The sequence below is a fragment of the Herpailurus yagouaroundi genome, unplaced genomic scaffold (assembly GCF_014898765.1).
Source record: "Herpailurus yagouaroundi ecotype Mexico unplaced genomic scaffold, PumYag 139, whole genome shotgun sequence".
Taxonomy (NCBI): domain Eukaryota; kingdom Metazoa; phylum Chordata; class Mammalia; order Carnivora; family Felidae; genus Herpailurus; species Herpailurus yagouaroundi.
Genome location: NW_024412394.1, coordinates 71,121,246 through 71,140,451, shown reverse-complemented (window position 1 = coordinate 71,140,451; position 19,206 = coordinate 71,121,246). Strand labels below are relative to the sequence as shown.

General features: G+C 42.2%; 2 long non-coding RNA genes across 5 annotated transcripts in view; both read left to right on the top strand.

The window, feature by feature from the left end:
- Positions 1–11,647, top strand: part of LOC121029925 (uncharacterized) — a 34,952-nt gene extending 23,305 nt beyond the window's left edge. For all 4 annotated transcript variants that reach the window (XR_005789982.1, XR_005789980.1, XR_005789981.1 and 1 more), the window contains 4 exons: positions 8,470–8,595; positions 8,695–8,862; positions 9,521–9,610; positions 11,419–11,647. This is a non-coding gene — a long non-coding RNA (uncharacterized LOC121029925). The remainder of the gene's footprint in view (positions 1–8,469; positions 8,596–8,694; positions 8,863–9,520; positions 9,611–11,418) is intronic.
- LOC121029926 (uncharacterized) lies at positions 426–5,692 on the top strand. Its single transcript, XR_005789984.1, has 2 exons — positions 426–673; positions 5,340–5,692. It is a non-coding gene; the product is annotated as an uncharacterized LOC121029926 (long non-coding RNA).
- Positions 11,648–19,206: the final 7,559 nt, after the last annotated feature.

Here is a 19,206-nt window from a genome sequence, read left to right as displayed (position 1 = left end):
GAAGATGTGTTCATGTTTAGGGGAATCTAACTAAATCAACTTTCTATTACTTTGATTGGGTCCAGATGAAAAGTAATTCGAAAATAGGTCAGAGTTTTTAAATCCTGAGGATATCTTTAAAATAAGCAGACCTCTTGCTTACTAACTAGTTTATGACCATATACCTTCTGATGTAGTGTAATTATTTAAAAAAACAGCTTTGGGGCACCTGGGTGGCTCAGTAGGTTAAGCGTCCGACTTCGGCTCAGGTCACTATCTCGCGGTCCGTGAGTTCGAGCCCCACGTCGGGCTCTGGGCTGATGGCTCAGAGCCTGGAGCCTGCTTCAGATTCTGTGTCTCCCTCTCTCTCTGCCCCTCCCCCATTCATGCTCTGTCTCTCTCTGTCTCAAAAATAAATAAAAAAAATTAAAAAAATTAAAAAAAAAACAGCTTTATGGGAGTATAATTTATGTCCCATAGCATTCACCCATTGTAAGTAGATAATTCAAAAATTTTTGTGAATGTATATAGCAATGTAACCTTTACCTTATTTCAGTTTTAGAACATTTCCATCACCCCTGAAATTTCTCTTGTGCACTTTATATAGGCCTTCCTGCTTCTACTTTCAGCTCCCAGCAACCATCGATTTGCATTTTCTCTCTACACATTTTTTTTTTTTTTCTGGACATTTCATGTAAGTGAATTAAATGGTAATTATGCCTCTTGTGTCTTACTTTGTTTTGGGGATCGGTCTAGGTTGCAGCATGCATCGGTTGTACTATCCTTTGATTGCTGAATAATATTCCGTTTTATGGATATGTCACATTTAAAAAAAAATCCATTTACCAGTTGATGGACATTTAAATTGTTTCCAGTTTGGGGCCATTATGTCTAATGCTGCTACGAACATGCATTGACATGTCTTTGTGTAGACATATGCTTTCATTTGTCTTACATAGATTCCTGAGAATTGAATTGCTTTATTATATAGGAGGTTTCTGTTTAAATTTTTAAGACAGTGTTAAATGTTTTCCAAAGCATCCATGCCATTTTACATTTCCACCAACAATATATGAGAGTTCCCATTCCTCCACACCATTATCAATACTTGGTATTGCATTCTCTGTCTTTTTGATTATAGTGATATTAGTAGATGTAAAGTGGCATGTCATTATGGTTTCAATGTGCATTTTCCTAATGACAAATGATGTTTAGCATCTTCTCATGTGCTTAATCAACTATGTGCATATCTTCTTTGGTGACATGACTAAAAATATTTTGCCCATTTTTTTTTTTTTTACATTTATTTTTTTGTTGAGAGACAGAGAGAGACAGAGCATGAGCAGGGGAGGGGCCGAGAGAGGGAGACACAGAATCTGAAACAGGCTGCAGGCTCTGAGCTCTCAGCACAGAGCCCGACGCAAGGCTTGAACCAATGAACTGTGAGATCATAACCTGAGTGGAAATTGGACACTTAACCGACTGAGCCACCCAGGTGCCCCATTTTGCCCCTTTTTAAATTGGGATGTTTGTCTTATCACTGAGTCATAAGTGTGTGTTACGTATTTGGGTACAAGTCCTTTATCAAACACATGATTTGCAAATATTTTCTTCTGGTCTGTGACTTGCCTTTTTATTTAAAAAAAATGAGGTGCAAATGTTTTTAACTTTGATGAGGTAAAAATATTCTAAATTTTAATGGAGTCCAATTTACCAGGTTAGCAGCTTAAAATTATTCATGGACTCTCTATAAACCACAAGGGCATAGTCAAGAATCCATGGCACCACATACAAAATCACAGAAACACATACAAAGTCAGATCTGACTTCCATGCATCTCTGCACGACTTTAGCCCTTGACCGGATTTTGTCTCTCATTCCATGTTTTAATCAGAATGTTATCTCCTGCACCCTCTTAATTGACCATGTCATTTCTGCTCCCTATGCTTTTGCTCTGGTTCGTCTTTCTACTCGGACCAATGTCGCACATCCCTTTCCCTCTCTGGCTAAATTCTTCTCTTTCTAACTCCTTTATAACTAAGATCCTCTGGAAAACCTCTGCTATTCCTCCCTCCCAGGCTGGGTTGGGTGCTCTTCCTAAATGTCTATTTCAGTCTTTGCCTATTTCAGTCTTAGCATATCTCACAGTATTCTGTAATTTTTGTTATATTGTCTTCCTTATCCAAGAATAAAGTTGTTTAGATAAAGGGCTAGTTTTTAGGTAATGGGTTAGTTTTTCTTTGTATTTCTAGTGCCTAGCATAACTGCAGTTTTATTATAAGTACTTAATTAATATCGACTGAATACATGCTGTGTTTCAAAAAGTCATGAAGAGCCTGACTTTTAGGAAAGCAAATCTATTCAGTGGATTATAACCAATCAGAGATAAGCATTCACCAAACCTACATGTTCAGAGAAATAAGATTATCAGAAAGATTCTGGATTCAGCATCAAACCGTTTGTTCAGTTTTATTCTATAAAGACACTGTTTTATTCTATAAAGAACTATCTGCTTTACAAGAGTTTTCTCTAATACTCACAACACCCTCGTGTAAGAGAGGTAACTGTTGATGTCCCTGTTTTATAGGAAAGAAAACTCAGAGTAAGTGTCTTGACTGAGGCCATCTAGCCATTTGTAATGGGAAAGAGAACAGGTCATTTATAAACTTAGCATGATAAGAAATCATGGCTTCGAGGAATGCACTTAATAAATGTTCAGTGAACACACACTATGTGTCAAAGAATATTCTAGGAGCTATGAATTTAAAAGGAAAAGAGGAAACAACATTTTTTTTTGCAGTCATGGAGTTTATGATCTAGGTGGTCATGCCATTTCCACTAAAACAATGGATGCTACTCTAAACAACATGTTAAGAGAGAAAAACTGAGCTTTCAATTCACTTGAGATAGTAAAGACAGAAAACGATAAAAAATTTGAGTCATACAGACATGAGAATGCTTGTTTCATCCCTCATTTTTCTTTTCTAAGTGGGAGTTGAGAAATGAATGGATTTTCATATACACAGGGGTTTGCCAGCAACATAAACATCATAACCTGTCCCTGGCTCTGCCCCTGGCCCTGGAATGGCCAACTATTTGTCTGATATCTGTCAGAGAGACCAGGCAATGCCTATGTATGCAGTGCTGTGTTTAGGAAAGAGTCAGAAGAGAAAGGATAATTGGAAAAGGTGGGAAGGAGGTAGGAAAATTGAAAATGCAGTGGGGAAGAGAGAGAACAAGGACATAATCATTGTCAAGACCAACGTCTGTGGGTCTTCTCTCTGTATCCTGAGGGTAGGGCCCTGCCCGTGCTGGTAATTATTATATGACTTGGGACCTAGCACAAGGCCTCTCCCTTGGTTAGTGTTCACTAAGTGTATTAGAAATATGATTTATTGGGGCGCCTGGGTGGCGCAGTCGGTTGAGCGTCCGACTTCAGTCAGGTCACGATCTCGCGGTCCGTGAGTTCGAGCCCCGCGTCGGGCTCTGGGCTGATGGCTCAGAGCCTGGAGCCTGTTTCCGATTCTGTGTCTCCCTCTCTCTCTGCCCCTCCCCCGTTCATGCTCTGTCTCTCTCTGTCCCAAAAAATAAATAAATGTTGAAAAAAAAATTTAACAAAAAAAAAAAGAAATATGATTTATTGAAATAAGTCTATTCATTAAATTAAAAAAAAAACATTTGTTGATCGCTCTGGGATCCTAACCATAGTGTGAGGTGTTGGTCCCTGCCTTCAAGGGATACACACGATATTTAGGGAAAGAAACAAAATTGAATTATTGAAAGGAAAGTATGATAAATACTGTAACAGAGAGGTGAATAAAGTGCTATGAAAATGCTAGAAAGAGATACTTGTGCTGTCTCAGGATTGGGGAAAGCTTCGTGGAGCGTCTGACATTGGAGCTGGGAAGGTTACTTAGGGCATGGTCTGGAGTGACTGGCCGGTTCAGGATACAATGGGAATGTCACAGTGGCTAGAGAGAAAACACGAGGACAGAAGAGACCGAGGACATGTGAAATTTACAAGGCCAGGCTAGCCAACTGGATGACCGTCTGGGGCATCCGGCGGGCAGTAGGGGCACACGTTAGTTCACCCGCTGTGCCGTCAGGGCTATCTTTTTAAAAATATGTTTTGTGATGTTAATACCCTTCTCAAAGCCACAAAGCCACTCATCCATCACGAAGAATTATGTAATATGGGTTTCCACAGGCTGATGAGGCCTCTAGATAGACATGCACACGAAAGTCTAATTGTGGAAGCACTAGTCCCCATAAGTCACTGAACCTTCGTGGCCTTAGCCCTACTTCCTGGTATCCATGCCCTGGTATAATCCTCACTAACACTGAGTTAGTGCAGGTCTATGTATCAAACAGAACACAGAGGAAGGGATGGTTTGCCACTTCTAAGGCTAGGTCCTAACATATACTGGGGCATCGCCTGTTTCGTTCTCTCTTCATTTACGTGCGCTGGGGAAAGCCAGTCGCTATGTCATAAGGACATTCCAGGAGCCTGTGGATTACCCCGTGTGGGAAGGAACTGAGGCCTCCCCTGGTGACTGCCATGTGAGTGAGCCGTCTTGGAGGCAGACTCTTCAGCTTCTGTTAAGCCTTTTCTGATGGCTGCAGCCCCAAGCAGGAATCCCGAGGGACTTCTGAGTCAGAGCCACTAGCTAAGCCGCTCCCGAATACCAGACCCATAAAAAGTTTTAGATAATAAGTGTTTGTGGTTGTAAGCCACTGAACTTTAAGATGATTCTTTAGGCAGCAATTGATAATTCATACATCACTGATCATGTAAAGTCAGAGTTAAAAGGGACTCCAGTGATTAAGCAAGGCAGGCACTGTGATAGCTGGGTTCACCCTTTCCCATGAAGCCTGAAGAGATTTGATCAGAGCTGGCACATGTTGAGACCCCTTGACGATCCCTGATTCTAAGAGATGCGGGGCTTCGTCCAAGTTTGCGTGTGTAATTAATGAGAAGAACTCCATTTCCTGATTGCAAGTCCAGGTCTTTGCCACTATATTGTGCTACCGTCCATAAAAATGACTTAATTTAACCTTTTTAGTTTTCAGGAGATACCCATTCACTTGCTGAACATCAGTCACTCAGCTTGTTAAGAATTACTCATCTGGGAAGAAGGTACCATAGTGTTTAAGGAAGTGGAAGATAGTTTGATTCGTGGCAGGCTAGATAACGGCCCCCAGAGATATCCAGGTCCTAATTCCTGGAATCTACACGTGCCACTTTATATGGTAAAAGTGATTTTTCAGATGTAATTAAGTTGAGGATCTTGAGATCGGGAGATGATCCTGGATTTTCTGGGTAGAATAGAATCTAAATGTAATCACAACTGTCCTCTTAGGTGGGAAGCAGAGAGCAATTTGATAAAGAAAAGGAGAAGGCAATGTGATGCAGGATAAGAAGAGAAAAGATTATGTGATGCAGGGCCATGAGCCAAGGAATGAGGACAACATCCTTCCTGGAAAAGACAAAGAAACAGATTCTCCCCTGGAGCCTCCAGAAGGAGCCAGCCCAGATGACCCTTTGATTTTAGCTCACTGAGACTGATTTCACATTTCTGACCTCCAGAACTCTAAAAGAATCAATTTGTGTACCAATCCGTCTCCCCGTCTTGTTAGTTTGTGCGAGACCATCTTTCCAAGACTCTGTTGTGTCCTCTGTAAAATGGGAATAATAAAATACCTATTTCACAGAGTTGCTGTTAGATTATGATCATTCATGTAAAATGCTCAGGATAGGACTTGGCTCGTGGAAGGTTCTTTATAAAGTTGGCTACTGATTTGGTCTAGACAGGAAGATTGAAACATTTTTTGCCTCCTTTGGACTAACTCAAGTAGAGTACTAAGTAGCTCTTGGAATACAGAAAGGGTTGCATATTTATTAACTGTTCGAATGTCACTATCCTATCAGGCACTCTGACCCTATTGGCTTCACCTTCTCTGATCGTCTTTTCTCAAGAGTTGACTGCAAGATACAGAAAAGGCAAATGGATGGAATGACTGGAAAATAACCCCTGAATGAGAGAACTAAAGAGGGTCTTGAAGGGATTTCTTTGCCTATTATCTGCGTTTAGGGAAAGTCACACAAAACAGGTGAAAGGTTATCCTGTTTGTAAAGATCTCTACCGAGGGAGTGCCCACAACCTTTCCTAGTAAGGTCCCTTGGTGCAGATGAAGACTGTTCTTGATTTTCAAAGAAGACTGAACTGATATCTGTAAGTCTCCTCTGTGGAAAGAAATAGAACGGTTTTGTTTTTGAGAACGGCTTAATACACAGTGCGGCTCAAAAGAGTCTGTTGTGAAAGTGGCCACGTGTTAGTTACCTGGCCGTGTCTCCGTTTTGGTTTCAGGACCACTGAAGGTAAGAGGCAGCAGAGTTGCACAGAGATTTTCTTTTCCTTATCCTGGATTACACTTCAAAATGTCACGAATGAAAAAGAAAACGTATAATAAATCTATTTACTTACATTATTCATCCCTACAACTTTGTTTTCTGTAGACTCTTGTATTTTCTATTTTTCGCTTCGTGGATTCGGCATTTGTATTCTGTTGTTTATAGGTACTGGTTACATCTGCATAGATGAAGTGCTCTGTGCTTTCTACTGTGAGCCCTTGAGGGGCAGGAACAGCTTCTACACCTTTCTGTTGTATAGCGTTTGGTGGAACTTCTTGTGCCCCAGGGCTGTTTTATGATGACAGAGATGTCACTATAAAATGAAGCTAAAGGAACATTGTTTACTTTTATTTTAATATTTATTTATTTATTTATTTATTTTCAAAGAACATTAATTTTTTTTTAGCTTATTTATTTTGAGAGACAGAGAGAGAGAGAGAGAGAGAGAGATAGAATATGAGAATGAGTGGGGTAGGGGCAGAGAGAGAGGAAGGTAGAATTCTGAGAAGGCTCCACGTTGTCTGTGCAGTGCACGACGCAGGGCTCGATCCCATGAACCGTGATGGAGTCAGACGCTTAACTGACTGAGCCACCCAGACACCCCTCAAAGGACTATTTTTTTTTTTAAGTAGGGTCTTTTGCTGTTGCGTCTTTAGGGGGTGTCTCTCTATTTACAGAGTAAAGAACTGAGGAAGAAGCGCTGTATCATCATGACAAGCAACTGTGGCCAAATGGCCCAGGCCAGTGATTTTCTAAAGGCCTGCAAAATCCTGGTCCTGTTGGAGATGGCCGTGGAAACAAATGAATCTGGTTCACTGACCTGGCCTCTGATGCCAGACGAAGGTTTAGCCTAAGGATGAAAGACCAAGTTCCCTTCTATCTCTGGACATGTCTCAACCCTGGATGTTGTCCTTCTCCATCACTGAATCCCATGTTCACCCACCCCCGTGGTTAGCAGCTCATTAGAGGGGGGTGCATTTTTCCTAATTTAGCCTGGAATGGCTGATGTTTGTTGGGCTAACAGGGTGTGATGCCTGGTGCAGGAACAAAGTCAGTCTGAAGTCAGTTGACCAGGATGTCTTTCTCTCCGATGCAGACTCAACTACCCAAACTGTAATGGAGGCAGACATCTCTTAATTGAAGCGGCCTTGTTTAGCCAACAGAGATTGACGGACGAGGTGGCATTAGGTTTGCTGCCTCACAGGTGCCATCTGATGGTGGCAGTTGAGCAGAACCTTAGTAGGTCTTTCGTGACAGCTTTGTAAGACACTGACTATAAGCCACACACAAATTACTTTTTCATATTTAAACATTTTTTAATCTTCAGTTTTCAGAGAGCGAGAGAGAGAGAGACAGAGACAGAGCATGAGCGGGGGAGGAGCAGAGAGACAGGGAGACACAGAATCCCACTCAGGCTCCAGGCTCTGAGCTGTCAGCACGGAGCCCAACGTGCTGCTCCTACCCACAAACTGTGAGATCGTGACCTGAGCCGAAGCCGTACGTGTAACCTACTGAGCCACCCAGGTGCCCCTCTTCTTCATATTTAGATGCTCTGATTGTACAAGGTAGGTGAGGAATGAACAAAGGCACATCCAGAGGGTGATGCTCAACCTCTCTCCAGAAAGGAAGCTCAGACCAGCTTTTGCTTTTGTGGGGAATCAAAATTTAATATATAATCTAAAATCCTCCCAGCTTACGGAACACAGTTCACAGGTTCTAGGAGAGAAGATGAAACTTTTCATTTACCTTTGCCCTATACGTGGAGAGATTCTGTGCATAACCGCTTAAACCAACAGCTGGTAGATTTTGATGCATTTTTATCTGCTTACACAAGATCAACTCCCACCATAAACACTGAATTCTGTTTATAACAGAAGGGCAGGATCCGCGGGTAGCATAACCAGAGCGCTCCAGGCTCTTTTTTTCCCCCCCTTTTCTCAGAGACTCCAGAGGAATGCTCCTTTGTACCGCCTCACTAGCATCCCTAAATCATGATTAATTTAAAGCCTTTTCTCTCCTTAGTTAGGCCTGACACAAGCAACCGCTTTTCTGTCACTTCGATTTTTCTGTCCTTGCAGATTCGAAGCCAGGGTTGAGTCCTCCTAACAGGGCGAGTTCTCTGACAAGGAAGTTTTGCAAGCAAATTTACAGCTGGAGTCAAGCTCGTCAGTGAGGGCCAGAGGGGAACTGTCGCAATCCACTGGGTAAGTATGCATTTAATAGTGTTTATCCAAGCAAGTTTGTGATTTCTTCACTCTATGCAACAAATATGTTATTTGTAATACCTATCTGCTCTAATCTAGGTGTTTGAAAAATGCCTCTAACGTGTGTGGGCTAGAATACATTTTGTTTTTCTGTGGGCATATTCATTTAACAAGGGCAGCCTTTGAGGAACGATCAAAAACTGTTTGTCATTTTTCCAAATCATCTCTCTCTGCGGTGACCATGACTTAATCCTGAAGGAAAACAAGGTAATCTTTTCAAATAAACATTCTCAAGGATGTTTAGAGGGAACCCAGTCGCTAGTATGCAGAACCCTCCCCGTGACTGAAAATAGTTATATCGAAGGAATCCAATGACAGTAAGTTGGAGGGTTTGTAAGCATTTGCTTTTTTCAGATGATTGACAATAATAAGCTAAATTGCGAGCAAAGACGTGTGTGTGTGTGTGTGTGTGTGTGTGTGTGTGTGTGTGTTGGAAGAGTCACCTAGGATCTTGTTTCTCAGTGCTGTTGGTGGAAAATGAGGCACAGAGTGGTTAACCACTTTCCTTAGGTAAGGGAGCTGGTGAGGAACATTGGTGATATTTAGAACCTAAGCCCATCAGCTTTCCTGGGGTTCACCTGCTTCTGGTCAGAGTGACTAAGGGATGAAGAAACATTTGATCATGATGTAAAAAGGGAGCTCTGAAACCACAGCAATTGGTTAGTAAGCAATGCAGCTTAGTAGTACACGATTCCTAGTCTCAAGGAACTTGGCATGAAATAAAAAGAGGAAAGGCTCAGTATGTATTGAATAAACAAAACTTACTTGGATGATAGAATTAATTAAATCAATACAGACCAGGGGCATGAGAGTTTATCATATTACTGACAACATTATTTGCATTACAATTTTCTTTTTTTGCCAGTCTTTTCCCTTCTGGTCTCTGCGCTCTTGAAGGACATTTGGAAGTCCCAGGACTTAAGGCTGATCCTGGCACAGATGAGGACAGGAAGAGGTGAGTGAATAAATTTGGTCTTGACTTTGGTATTTTTATCTCCCATTGTTTGTGGGCCTGATGTTCTCTAATTTATCATTTGCTATTTAAGATGCCCATACATTCAAGGCATCTTTTTAAACATGTCCCCACCTACACACGACATAATTACATTATTACCTTGTTAAAAATCTTATAGCTGTGCTGTGCAGCAGAAACACAATGTGAGTTTTAAATTTTCTAATAGGCACATTAAAAAAGTGAAAAGAATAGTATAGTTCATTTAACTCAACATATCTAAAGCCTTGCCATTTCAGCAAGTCAATTAATATTATTAATTAGCGGAATTACTAATGAGATAACTTACGTTATTTTTTTCATAGCAGGTTTCTAAAATCCAGTGTGCATTTTAACTTAATGGGCATCTCAGTTCAGACCTACTTGTTTTTTTTAACTTTTTTTAATGTTTATTTATTTTTGAGAGAGAAAGAGCACAAGCTGGGGAGGGGCAGGGAAAGAGGGAGACACAGACTCTGAAGCAGGCTCCAGGCTCTGAGCTGTCAGCACAGAGCCTGACACAGGGCTAGAACCCGCAAGCAGTGAGATCATGACCTGAGCCGAAGTCGGACACTTAACCGAATGAGCCCCCCCAGGCGCCCCATTTCAGACCTACTTTTGACTATGATGTAGATTACTGCATTTCAGGCCAACAATGTGCACTTGTAACCGCTGTATTTAGCACAGAGCTAGAGTTCACATGTGGGTGTAGGCAACGTTTTCCCTGCCATTATGCACGTTCTCAACCCCTGTAGCTCAGAAATAATCCCATCCTCAGTCCCCTGTATGAAAGCTGGGTGACCAACCATCCTGATTTACCCAAGGGTTTTCTGGGACACAGGACTTGCAACTGTAAAGCCAACACAGTCTCAAGCAAAACCGAATGGCTCGTCATCCCACGTGTAAACCATGCCTGTCCATCCACACATTGTATCCTCTTGGCCGCAGTGAGTGGATCAGATTTAGAACATATACACCTGCTGCCACTCATGAGATTTTGTGGGAACCACTGGGGAAAAGACCCTCACTTTCTGCAGTAGTTATTATATTGAGCTTCAGCTAACCTTCTTTACATCATGAGGAGAGAGCCTGATTGACAATAGTTCTTCAGAGAAAACCAGAGGTAGGGAAAAACTGAGTCTTGGTGACTTTTTATTTTGTATTTTTTTAGTTCCTGGATCCAGCCTTGCGTGAAGCTACTCTGCCCTTAAACTTTTCAGTAAGACAAAAAAGGAATGGAGATCTGCTGTTTGTTCCTCTCCTGTCTCTTTCTCTCTAGCTCTCAGACCTTTGCCTTTGCTCATGTTTGCGAGTGCTTTGCTCCATTGTAGTGACTCTCACAACGGATCGTAAGTCTCATTCTAGATGTTGGAACAATCTAAAGTTCGTGAGATCTCCAACCCATGGGCTAGGGACCCTTGGGAGATTGTGGAGTTGTAAGGTCAGCATCTGAAAATCCATCCATCCATTTATGTCTTCTTAATCAATGAATACTAAAAGTGAAATCATTAGCATGTGGAAAGATAACACTTTTCGACAGAAGACTGAGTAGGCATTCAATAGATATCATCGAGCTACTACTATATAACTTGACAAGGTTAAGTGCCCTATATGAAGCATTTAACACATATTATAGCATAGTATTTAGACTGGACTATTATCCTTGTTGTTTTGACATAGAAAAATAAATTTATATATATATATATTCTTTATTCACTATTCATTTAACAAATTTATTTTTTAAACTATTATGTTCTTGATGACTTTAACAGGTGGTAAAGAAAATAAGCTTACAAATATAGCCTACGAAACCACGCATGAGTAAATAAAGAACTAGGAGACGCCACTGCAGAGGAGAGGACGAGAAGCACCTGAGGGCAGAGGTGGGAATGGGTGCAGAAGGGACTCTGACACAATCGGAGAAGCTCCCACAAGCATGGTGCCTGATGCCTGACACAGCAAAGTGTATCTACTCTATTGCAAACGTCTTTACCTTTTTCAGACGAGAGTTCCATTATTTCACAGTGACAAATTTTACTTTGTTTTTCTGCATCATGGTGACATAAGGTCATGTTCCCAGGGTTGTGGGATCGAGCCCCGCATCAGGCTCCTCGCTGAGTGTCGAGTCTGCTTAAGATTCTGTCTCTCTCTCTCCTTCTGCCTTTCCCCAACTCGAGTGTATGCTCTCTCTTTCTCTCTGTCTCAAAAAAAAATAGTATTTGAGGCTGGAGTTTCCTTACCTGTGAAGCAAGGCAGATCAACCAATTCATCCAGAAGAGCATCCCTTTCAAAGTTTAGACACTACAAAGACTTCAAATAGCATCCTCTGTGTCTACATTTACTGGCCTTCTGTTAAGATAACATGTCCTACAAACCACAGTCCAGAAACCAGGCATTGCAGCTTGGCATCAGCTCAGCTTACGAGAGAAAAATTCCATCTCGTTTTATTTATTTTTAAATGTTTATTTAATGTGTGAGAGAGAGAGAGAGCAGGGGAGGGGCAGAGAGAGGGGGAGAGAGAGAATCCCAAGCAGGCTCCGCACTGTCAGCACAGGGCCTGAGGCAGGGCTCAATCCCATGAACTGGAAGTTCACGACCTGAGCCGAGGTCAAGAGTCGGATGCTTCACCCACTGAGCCACCCAGGGGTCCGTCACCTCATTTTATTTTTACAGAAGTCACAAGATCATCCCTTTGTAGCTGTAACATTTCTTCACTTAAATATAGCCTAGGACAGACTGGTGAAGATTTTGTTACTGGTGGCAGGTTACTGATGGCAGAAAGAGTTTCAGCAAATGCCTCAATCTAGTGTTACTAGATTTGCAAGTGAGTAACAGTGAGTTTCATCCAACATATAATAAATATCCTGAACTTTCCCTGTCCAGAAGCAAAACAAAATTGAAAGAACTCAAACCTTTTCCTATGGACCTAAGTTGGAAGCATATCAAATTCTTCATCTTAGAATTTAGACTTTTCGAGAAATCTGCTTTCTTGTTATGTTTAATTTGACTACGCCTGGGAATGCATTTGTGTGTGTAGTTATGATGTCAGGTAGAGGGAGAAAGAGACAGACAAAGGGGGGGGCGGGGAGGGGGGGAAGGGGGAGACTGTTGTGCTGTGTTCCCCAGAGTTTAGTGTAGGTCTACAGCTTAAAGATCAACATCATCTTGAAGATGACATGAGAAAAGGAGAAGATAGAAAGGGCATAAGTGTTTATGGACCACATGGGTGCACTTAGCCTCTGACACTGGATTCTTTTGATTTCAAAACAGTTTTTAATGTTAGTTTCATTGTTTTGATGTAAATGAAAATATCTCCTGCTTTATGAACAAATGTGTCAATTAATACGGCGCTGTATCTTAATAAAGTAATATACGTTCACCTTAACAACCTTGGAAGACCCTATGTGACTTTTACGAACTGAACGTTTTCCCTCACTGCAAGTTGAAATTGACATTTTACTTCTCTGCAGGTGAGCATGTGACAGTTTCGGCTACATGGTAACTCAACACAAGGGTCCTATACTGGCTATTACCATGCTCTTCCAGATTTACTGTGCCTTTTCTTTTTTGAGAGAGAGAGAGAGGGCACAAGTGAGCAAAAGGCAGAGAGAGAGAGAGAGAGAGAGAGAGAGAGAGAGAGAAGCCGGGATCACCCCAAGCTGGGCTCAGTTCACCCGAGGCAGGGCACCAGCTCACAAACCACAAGATCATGACTTGGGCTGAAGTCAGATGCTTAACTGACTGAGCCACCCAGGTGCCCCCAGATTGTAATACTTCTTAAAAGGACATCGCTGCAGGATTAAACCCAGAATACTTACTGTGGTGCACCTGGAGTCATCCTATTCATGAGATCAGAGTCACAAACCTTGTGACACTCGTCCAAGGCCACGGCATCCGATATCTGTGTTTCTAATTATTGGGTAACACTAGCGTGAAAATCTCTGAGATTTTCCCCCTAACCTCTGCTACCTTAAATGTAGCCAGCATGCCTTCATCCTGCATCGTGATTGGCAGATAAAGGCCAATGGAAGGTGTCACTGAGCATTATTAACAGAAACTGGCACCAGCAACTTCCTGTTTAATGTGACTGTAACTCCTGCTACTGCCATTACCATGACCATTTATTAAGCATTCAGGGCCTTCACCGTATCAGAAGCAGGTGTATCTCTAAGTTTGACGTTCCCTCCATCTCTTGTGTCCCCTTTGTGTCCCTTTTCGCCTCACTGCCCTCACAGTTTGGGCTTCACTTGCTCAGGTTGTGACTGTGGCTTCAAGGGGGCCCATTTTTATCTGGCTGTAAAGCCGAGCCAACTAAACTTGCAAAACTGTTCTGCCACACATTGGAGCCTCTTCCTGCTTGGAATTTATATATTAACAACTTGCAAAGTCTTTGAAACCGAGCTTTGGCACAAAGCTGCTTCCCAACTGTGGTGCACCATGCGGCTAAATTTCCACACCAGTGTCACCTCCTTGTCACCTAACCCACAAGGCAGAAAGTAACCCACAGCCAGAATTTTAGGTTTCTTTCTTCCTTCATCCAAAGGAAAATACCAGGCTGTTGTGTAAAAAAAATGTGGCTCAGAGGTATGGTAGCATGAGCCAGGGGGTTATTGGCTATGGAGATCCTACTGCCAATCCTGTAGGACGTTTGCCTCTTCTACCTTCTGTCTGTTCTCTCTTGAATACTTTCTGCCCTCCAGCACATCACTTCTGCCAAACCAGAGAAGCAGTGAAAGGCCATATTGTTTAGCTCACTCACCTGGAGGCTGGTATAGAGGGACGAGTCAAGCTTGCCCTGAGTTCTGCTCTGTCAGTCCCTGTCCCTGTCCCCATTGTCCAACAGCACACCCTGACCCATTTCTTCTCTTTCTTTTTTTTTTTTTTTAAATGTTTCTTTATTTTTCAGAGACAGAGTGTGAGCGGGGGAGAGGCAGAGAGAGACGGAGACACAGAATCTGAGGCAGGCTCCAGGCTCTGAGCTGTCAGCACAGAGCCCAACGTGGGGCTCGAACTCACAAACCATGAGATCATGACCTGAGCTGAAGTCCAATGCTTAGCCGATTGAGCCACTCAGGCACCCCACCCTGACCCACCTCTTAAACAACATGGCAAGAGAGAGCAGGAAAACCTCCTTTGTTTGTCTGTCGTTCATTCATGTGAGGTAAAGTACAGTTTACCTCCTAGCTGCAAAGCACCGAGCTCTTGTTCTGAGCATTGTGAAGGAATACAACATCAGGTTCCTGTTCTGTATGGCCCTTCCAGTATGCCCCCCAGCCCCCTGACTTACAATCTAAACAGTTAAGCTGCAGAAGGCCCTTCCTCCTTTGGCAATGTCTACTGGAGTATAAAAACTGGGGGAATTGAATTTAGCAACTTTTCTAGATTTGCTTTCTTTTGTGAGGTCTCTCACACCTCACATAGCAACCAACCTGCACTGTTTAGCATCCCCTGAACCCAACCTGCCCTTGCCAGCCTGCAAAACTCATTGAAGCCTTGCCTTCTGTACCCAGCACCCCGCACTGCCCCCTATCACTGGGAAACACATCTTTCTTTTTCAAAGCACATTTCAAATATGCCTTCCTTTCCTCTGGGTAAAATTCTCTTTTGCCTGTGGACTCAGAGAAAATGCCAGAGAAAACACTAAACGTTGGAATCTAAAGGATCTCTGCCCTTGGGCTTCACTGCTTACTAATCATGTGCCACTGGAAAAGTTACTAGGATTCTCTGAGCCTCAGTTTCCTCATCTGCAAAACAGAGATGATAATACTGCAAAAGAGGTATAGCTTTTTGATGAGGGTAGTTTAAATAAATGGCCTAACTCCGTATCTGGCTCTTGGCACTCCCCAAATGTTAGCGAACATCCCTTCTTGGAAACTTCCACTATTAAATTTCTGTTTAGATAGCTGTTTGCAGGATTAGGCCCTGTGTTCGATTCCAAGTCACTTAAGAATAGGCATCATGGCTTATCCATGTGGGGTTCCCTGTAGCCTTGCACCATGTTTTATTCCTAACAGATGCTCAGGAACCTTGGACACACCAAGGTGTTACTGTAAAAATATAAATGATCATGGATGTGTGAAGAGCCAGGCACAGTGGGTGAAAAGCAGATCTGGGTACAAAGCCCAGTTCCTTTAAAGCCTTTGCTGAGCTTGGCAGGGTTCTTAAGGGTAAGGTAGTTGCAGGGAGAAAGTGGCAGTCTCTGTGTGCAGGCTCATATTATTTAGGGCCCCAGGGTGACCTCTCCCTGGGATCACGGGCAAGATGAATCAGGAGAAGAGAGAACAGAGATGGGGCCAGCTGTTCTCAGATCTTAAGACATCCCAAACAAGAGGGAGAGACTCGGTTTTTCCAGATTAATCTTTGGTGATTTATTCCTTGGGCATCATTTAAAAGGAACATTTTAAAGTAAATTAATTGAACTCCCATGACCTTTTACCCTACTTGTATCATCAAAAGAAACTAGATCTTGAAATTAAAAAAAAAATGCTTGATTTATTTTCTGTGACTTACAAACTACCGCGGGATGTCAGTTTTTCAAAATTCTAAATAAAAACCCCAGCCTTTTCAGCAGTGCGTTGAAGCAGCCCAAGTTTGAAACATCCCAATGTTAGCAAATGAATGTTGCGTGAGGGGTGTCGTATGTGTGGGCAAATGATAAATATATAATCTAAGACACACAAAAATGAGAAAGGATTGGCTGTCTTTAAAAGAGTCATTTCCCCTTTCACCATACTGACTCGATGATATTCTTGAGTTCACCTCTCTCTGACAATACTTGAGTAAATTCTCATTAGTAGAAGCCAGTGTTTTTTGAAGTGCAGGTAACAGTCAGTCTACTAGGGAGCTGCAAAACCAATTTAGTGGGTTTTTTGTTTGTTTTTGATTAAAGGAGTAGAGTAGTTTAGAGAATAAAATAAAATAGAAAATATCTGAACGCATCACATAGTAAGGATGTATTTTATTTTGTAAAACTTTCATTTGCATTTTATATATGAATTATGAAATGTGTTTATGCATGTAGTGAGTTGGGATGTACAATGTAATTTTCACTGTGGACATATCTCACAAGTGTTGGAGGCCTCTAAATGTATCTGGCTTCATGGTGGTTTGTTTACAAATTATTCGGTGATGGTGATAAAGCTCTGGCCAATGAAATGTCAAGGGAAGTCTGGTGGGAAAGGCTGGGGTACAGGTGTGGGGTATGGGAAAAGATTCTTCACTCAAATCATGGTGCACCGTATAGCTGCTGTCTTTACTTTTATTGGATATGGTTGTATCCGTGCTTTCTAGAACTGAGGTACCATCTTGGAACCACAAAGAGAGTTCACATGAGATCATGTTGAATAGAGCAAAGTGGAGGGAAGATGGAGGAAATCTGGGTCTTAGGATTATTGTTCAAATGTGATATCAAATGCTTCTGGAACTATTCCAGCTCTGGACTTGTTACATGAGATAATAAATCCCCTTACTGTTTAAGCCACTTGAGTTAGTGTTTTGTTACTCATAGCTGAAAGAATCCTGAAGGATAAAGAAAGCTTATGTTAGGAAGTGCAAGTAAATCAAATACTGATATATAGGTCTGGCAGAAGGAAAGCTTGAATAGGTAGAGGGGGTCAGATCATGAAGGATTTTGAATTTCAAGTCCAAGCATTGATACGGAGATAGCACAGGCTTGTGGTTATGAATATAGACTCAGGAGTAGATTGGGCTCAAATCTGTGTCCTACTCATTAGGTGGGTTGCCTTGGGAAAGTAATAATTTTTTAGTATTTATTTGTTTTTGAGAGAGAGACAGAGACAGAGTGAGCACAATCAGCAGAGGAACACAGAGAGAGGGGGAGAGAGAGAATCCCAATCAGGCTCCTTGCTGTCAGCGTGGAGCCCAATGTGGGGCTCAAACTCACAAACCGTGAGATCATGACCTGAGCCAAAATCAAGAGTCAGTCACTCAACTGACTGAGCCACCCAGGCACCCTAGGAAAGTAATTGTTTTGAGCAGTGTGTTGGAATATTTATTATCCGGTGCCATTGTCCAGGGTGGATTGAAAGTTGGGAGAAACTGGAGGTGGTGGAACTAGAGAGAAGACTGTGTTGACAAGCCAGCAGTGAACCATGAGGCTGTGTTCTGGAGGTGGAAAGAAAACCCACAGGAAGGAGGGTTAAGCAGGTGGACTTGACAAACTGGGTCTGGGAGATGGGGCTTGGGAAGGATTCAAGTCTGGTACTGATTTCAGTGCTGGAATCCTCAAGCGGGGAAGGGATGTGTGTGGTGGGGTGGGACTCCGGAGTGGGCAGCGGGTCACTTCCCATGATCCCCTTTACAGGATGGCACTGTATGCACTTATAATTTCCTCATCTCAAGCCCATGTTATGGAGGATGTGCTGAAGTTCCAAGAAGTTAGGAAGCTTCTCCCCGAATGATATAGTAAATGGCAAAGCTCAGATCGAATCGCAGGCCATTTTTACTTCCAATCTCTTGAGAGTCACCCATGACCAATACATGAAATAGGGACATCATTAGAAGGTGAAGAGCTTTTAGTGAGAGGATGGAATTTAATAGATCCATAATACAGGTAAGTAAATAAAGGAGGGATGGTGACTAGGGCTTGAAGACAGACATTTTTTAATTGAAAAAAAGTTAAAAGTCAGGTAAGAAAACAAAGACAACAGAGAAGCCTGAGGGAAGGTTGTGAGGACAATGAGAATGGCATTGAGGCAATGAGCTCCAAGGGAGAGTGTGCAGAGAGAGATACCCCCACCCTACCTGGGTGTCACTTCTTGAGTGAGGAAGGGAGTGAGGGCTGAGAAAAGGGCGCTAGATACAATAGTAAGTGGCTTCCCGGTGACTTTCGAGCAAGAAATCCCAATAAGCTTGACAAACATATGCACTAGATTATAGGATATGGGAGTGAGCAGAGAGAGACTACGGACCCTTAATGAAAAGTCACAATGGAAAGTAAAGATTTGACATGAGAGGGAAGATCTTTTCTTCTTTAAAGTAAAAAAGATGCAGGAGGGAGCAGAAATAATCTGAGGATACTTTAGAAAAGGAGATTAACTGATGAAACAGAAATCTATAGAAATTTAGAGGGAGGGAGGGAAGGAGGAAGAGAGACAGAAGAAGAGGAGGAGGAGTCATCCCCAGCAAATAGGAAGAAATTTACTTTTTGAGAGAGGGAATGGAAGCAATTTGTGTATCAACTGCTTTGTAATTTAAAAGAGGTGAATATGAGTATAAGACCTAGGGATACATATCCAGGGATCAAGAGAAATTACTGGCTATGACTTTATCCTACAACACCTAATGCCTTCACGAGACGGTGAGAAGAAAAGAGACACCTTGCAGGGGGTGTGGAATTTGCAACCAATGATTCAAGAAAATGGTACAGGGCTATAGTAAACGCACACTGAGGTGGTTGGTGTCCACTCTCTGGAGCAGGTTCTGAGTGGTGCTGTCATTGGAAAGGGCTGAGAATTCTAGTCATGGCTCTGCTGTTATTAGTTGGAAAGTATTTAATTTAATTTAATTTAATTTAATTTAATTTAATTTTTATTTTTTAC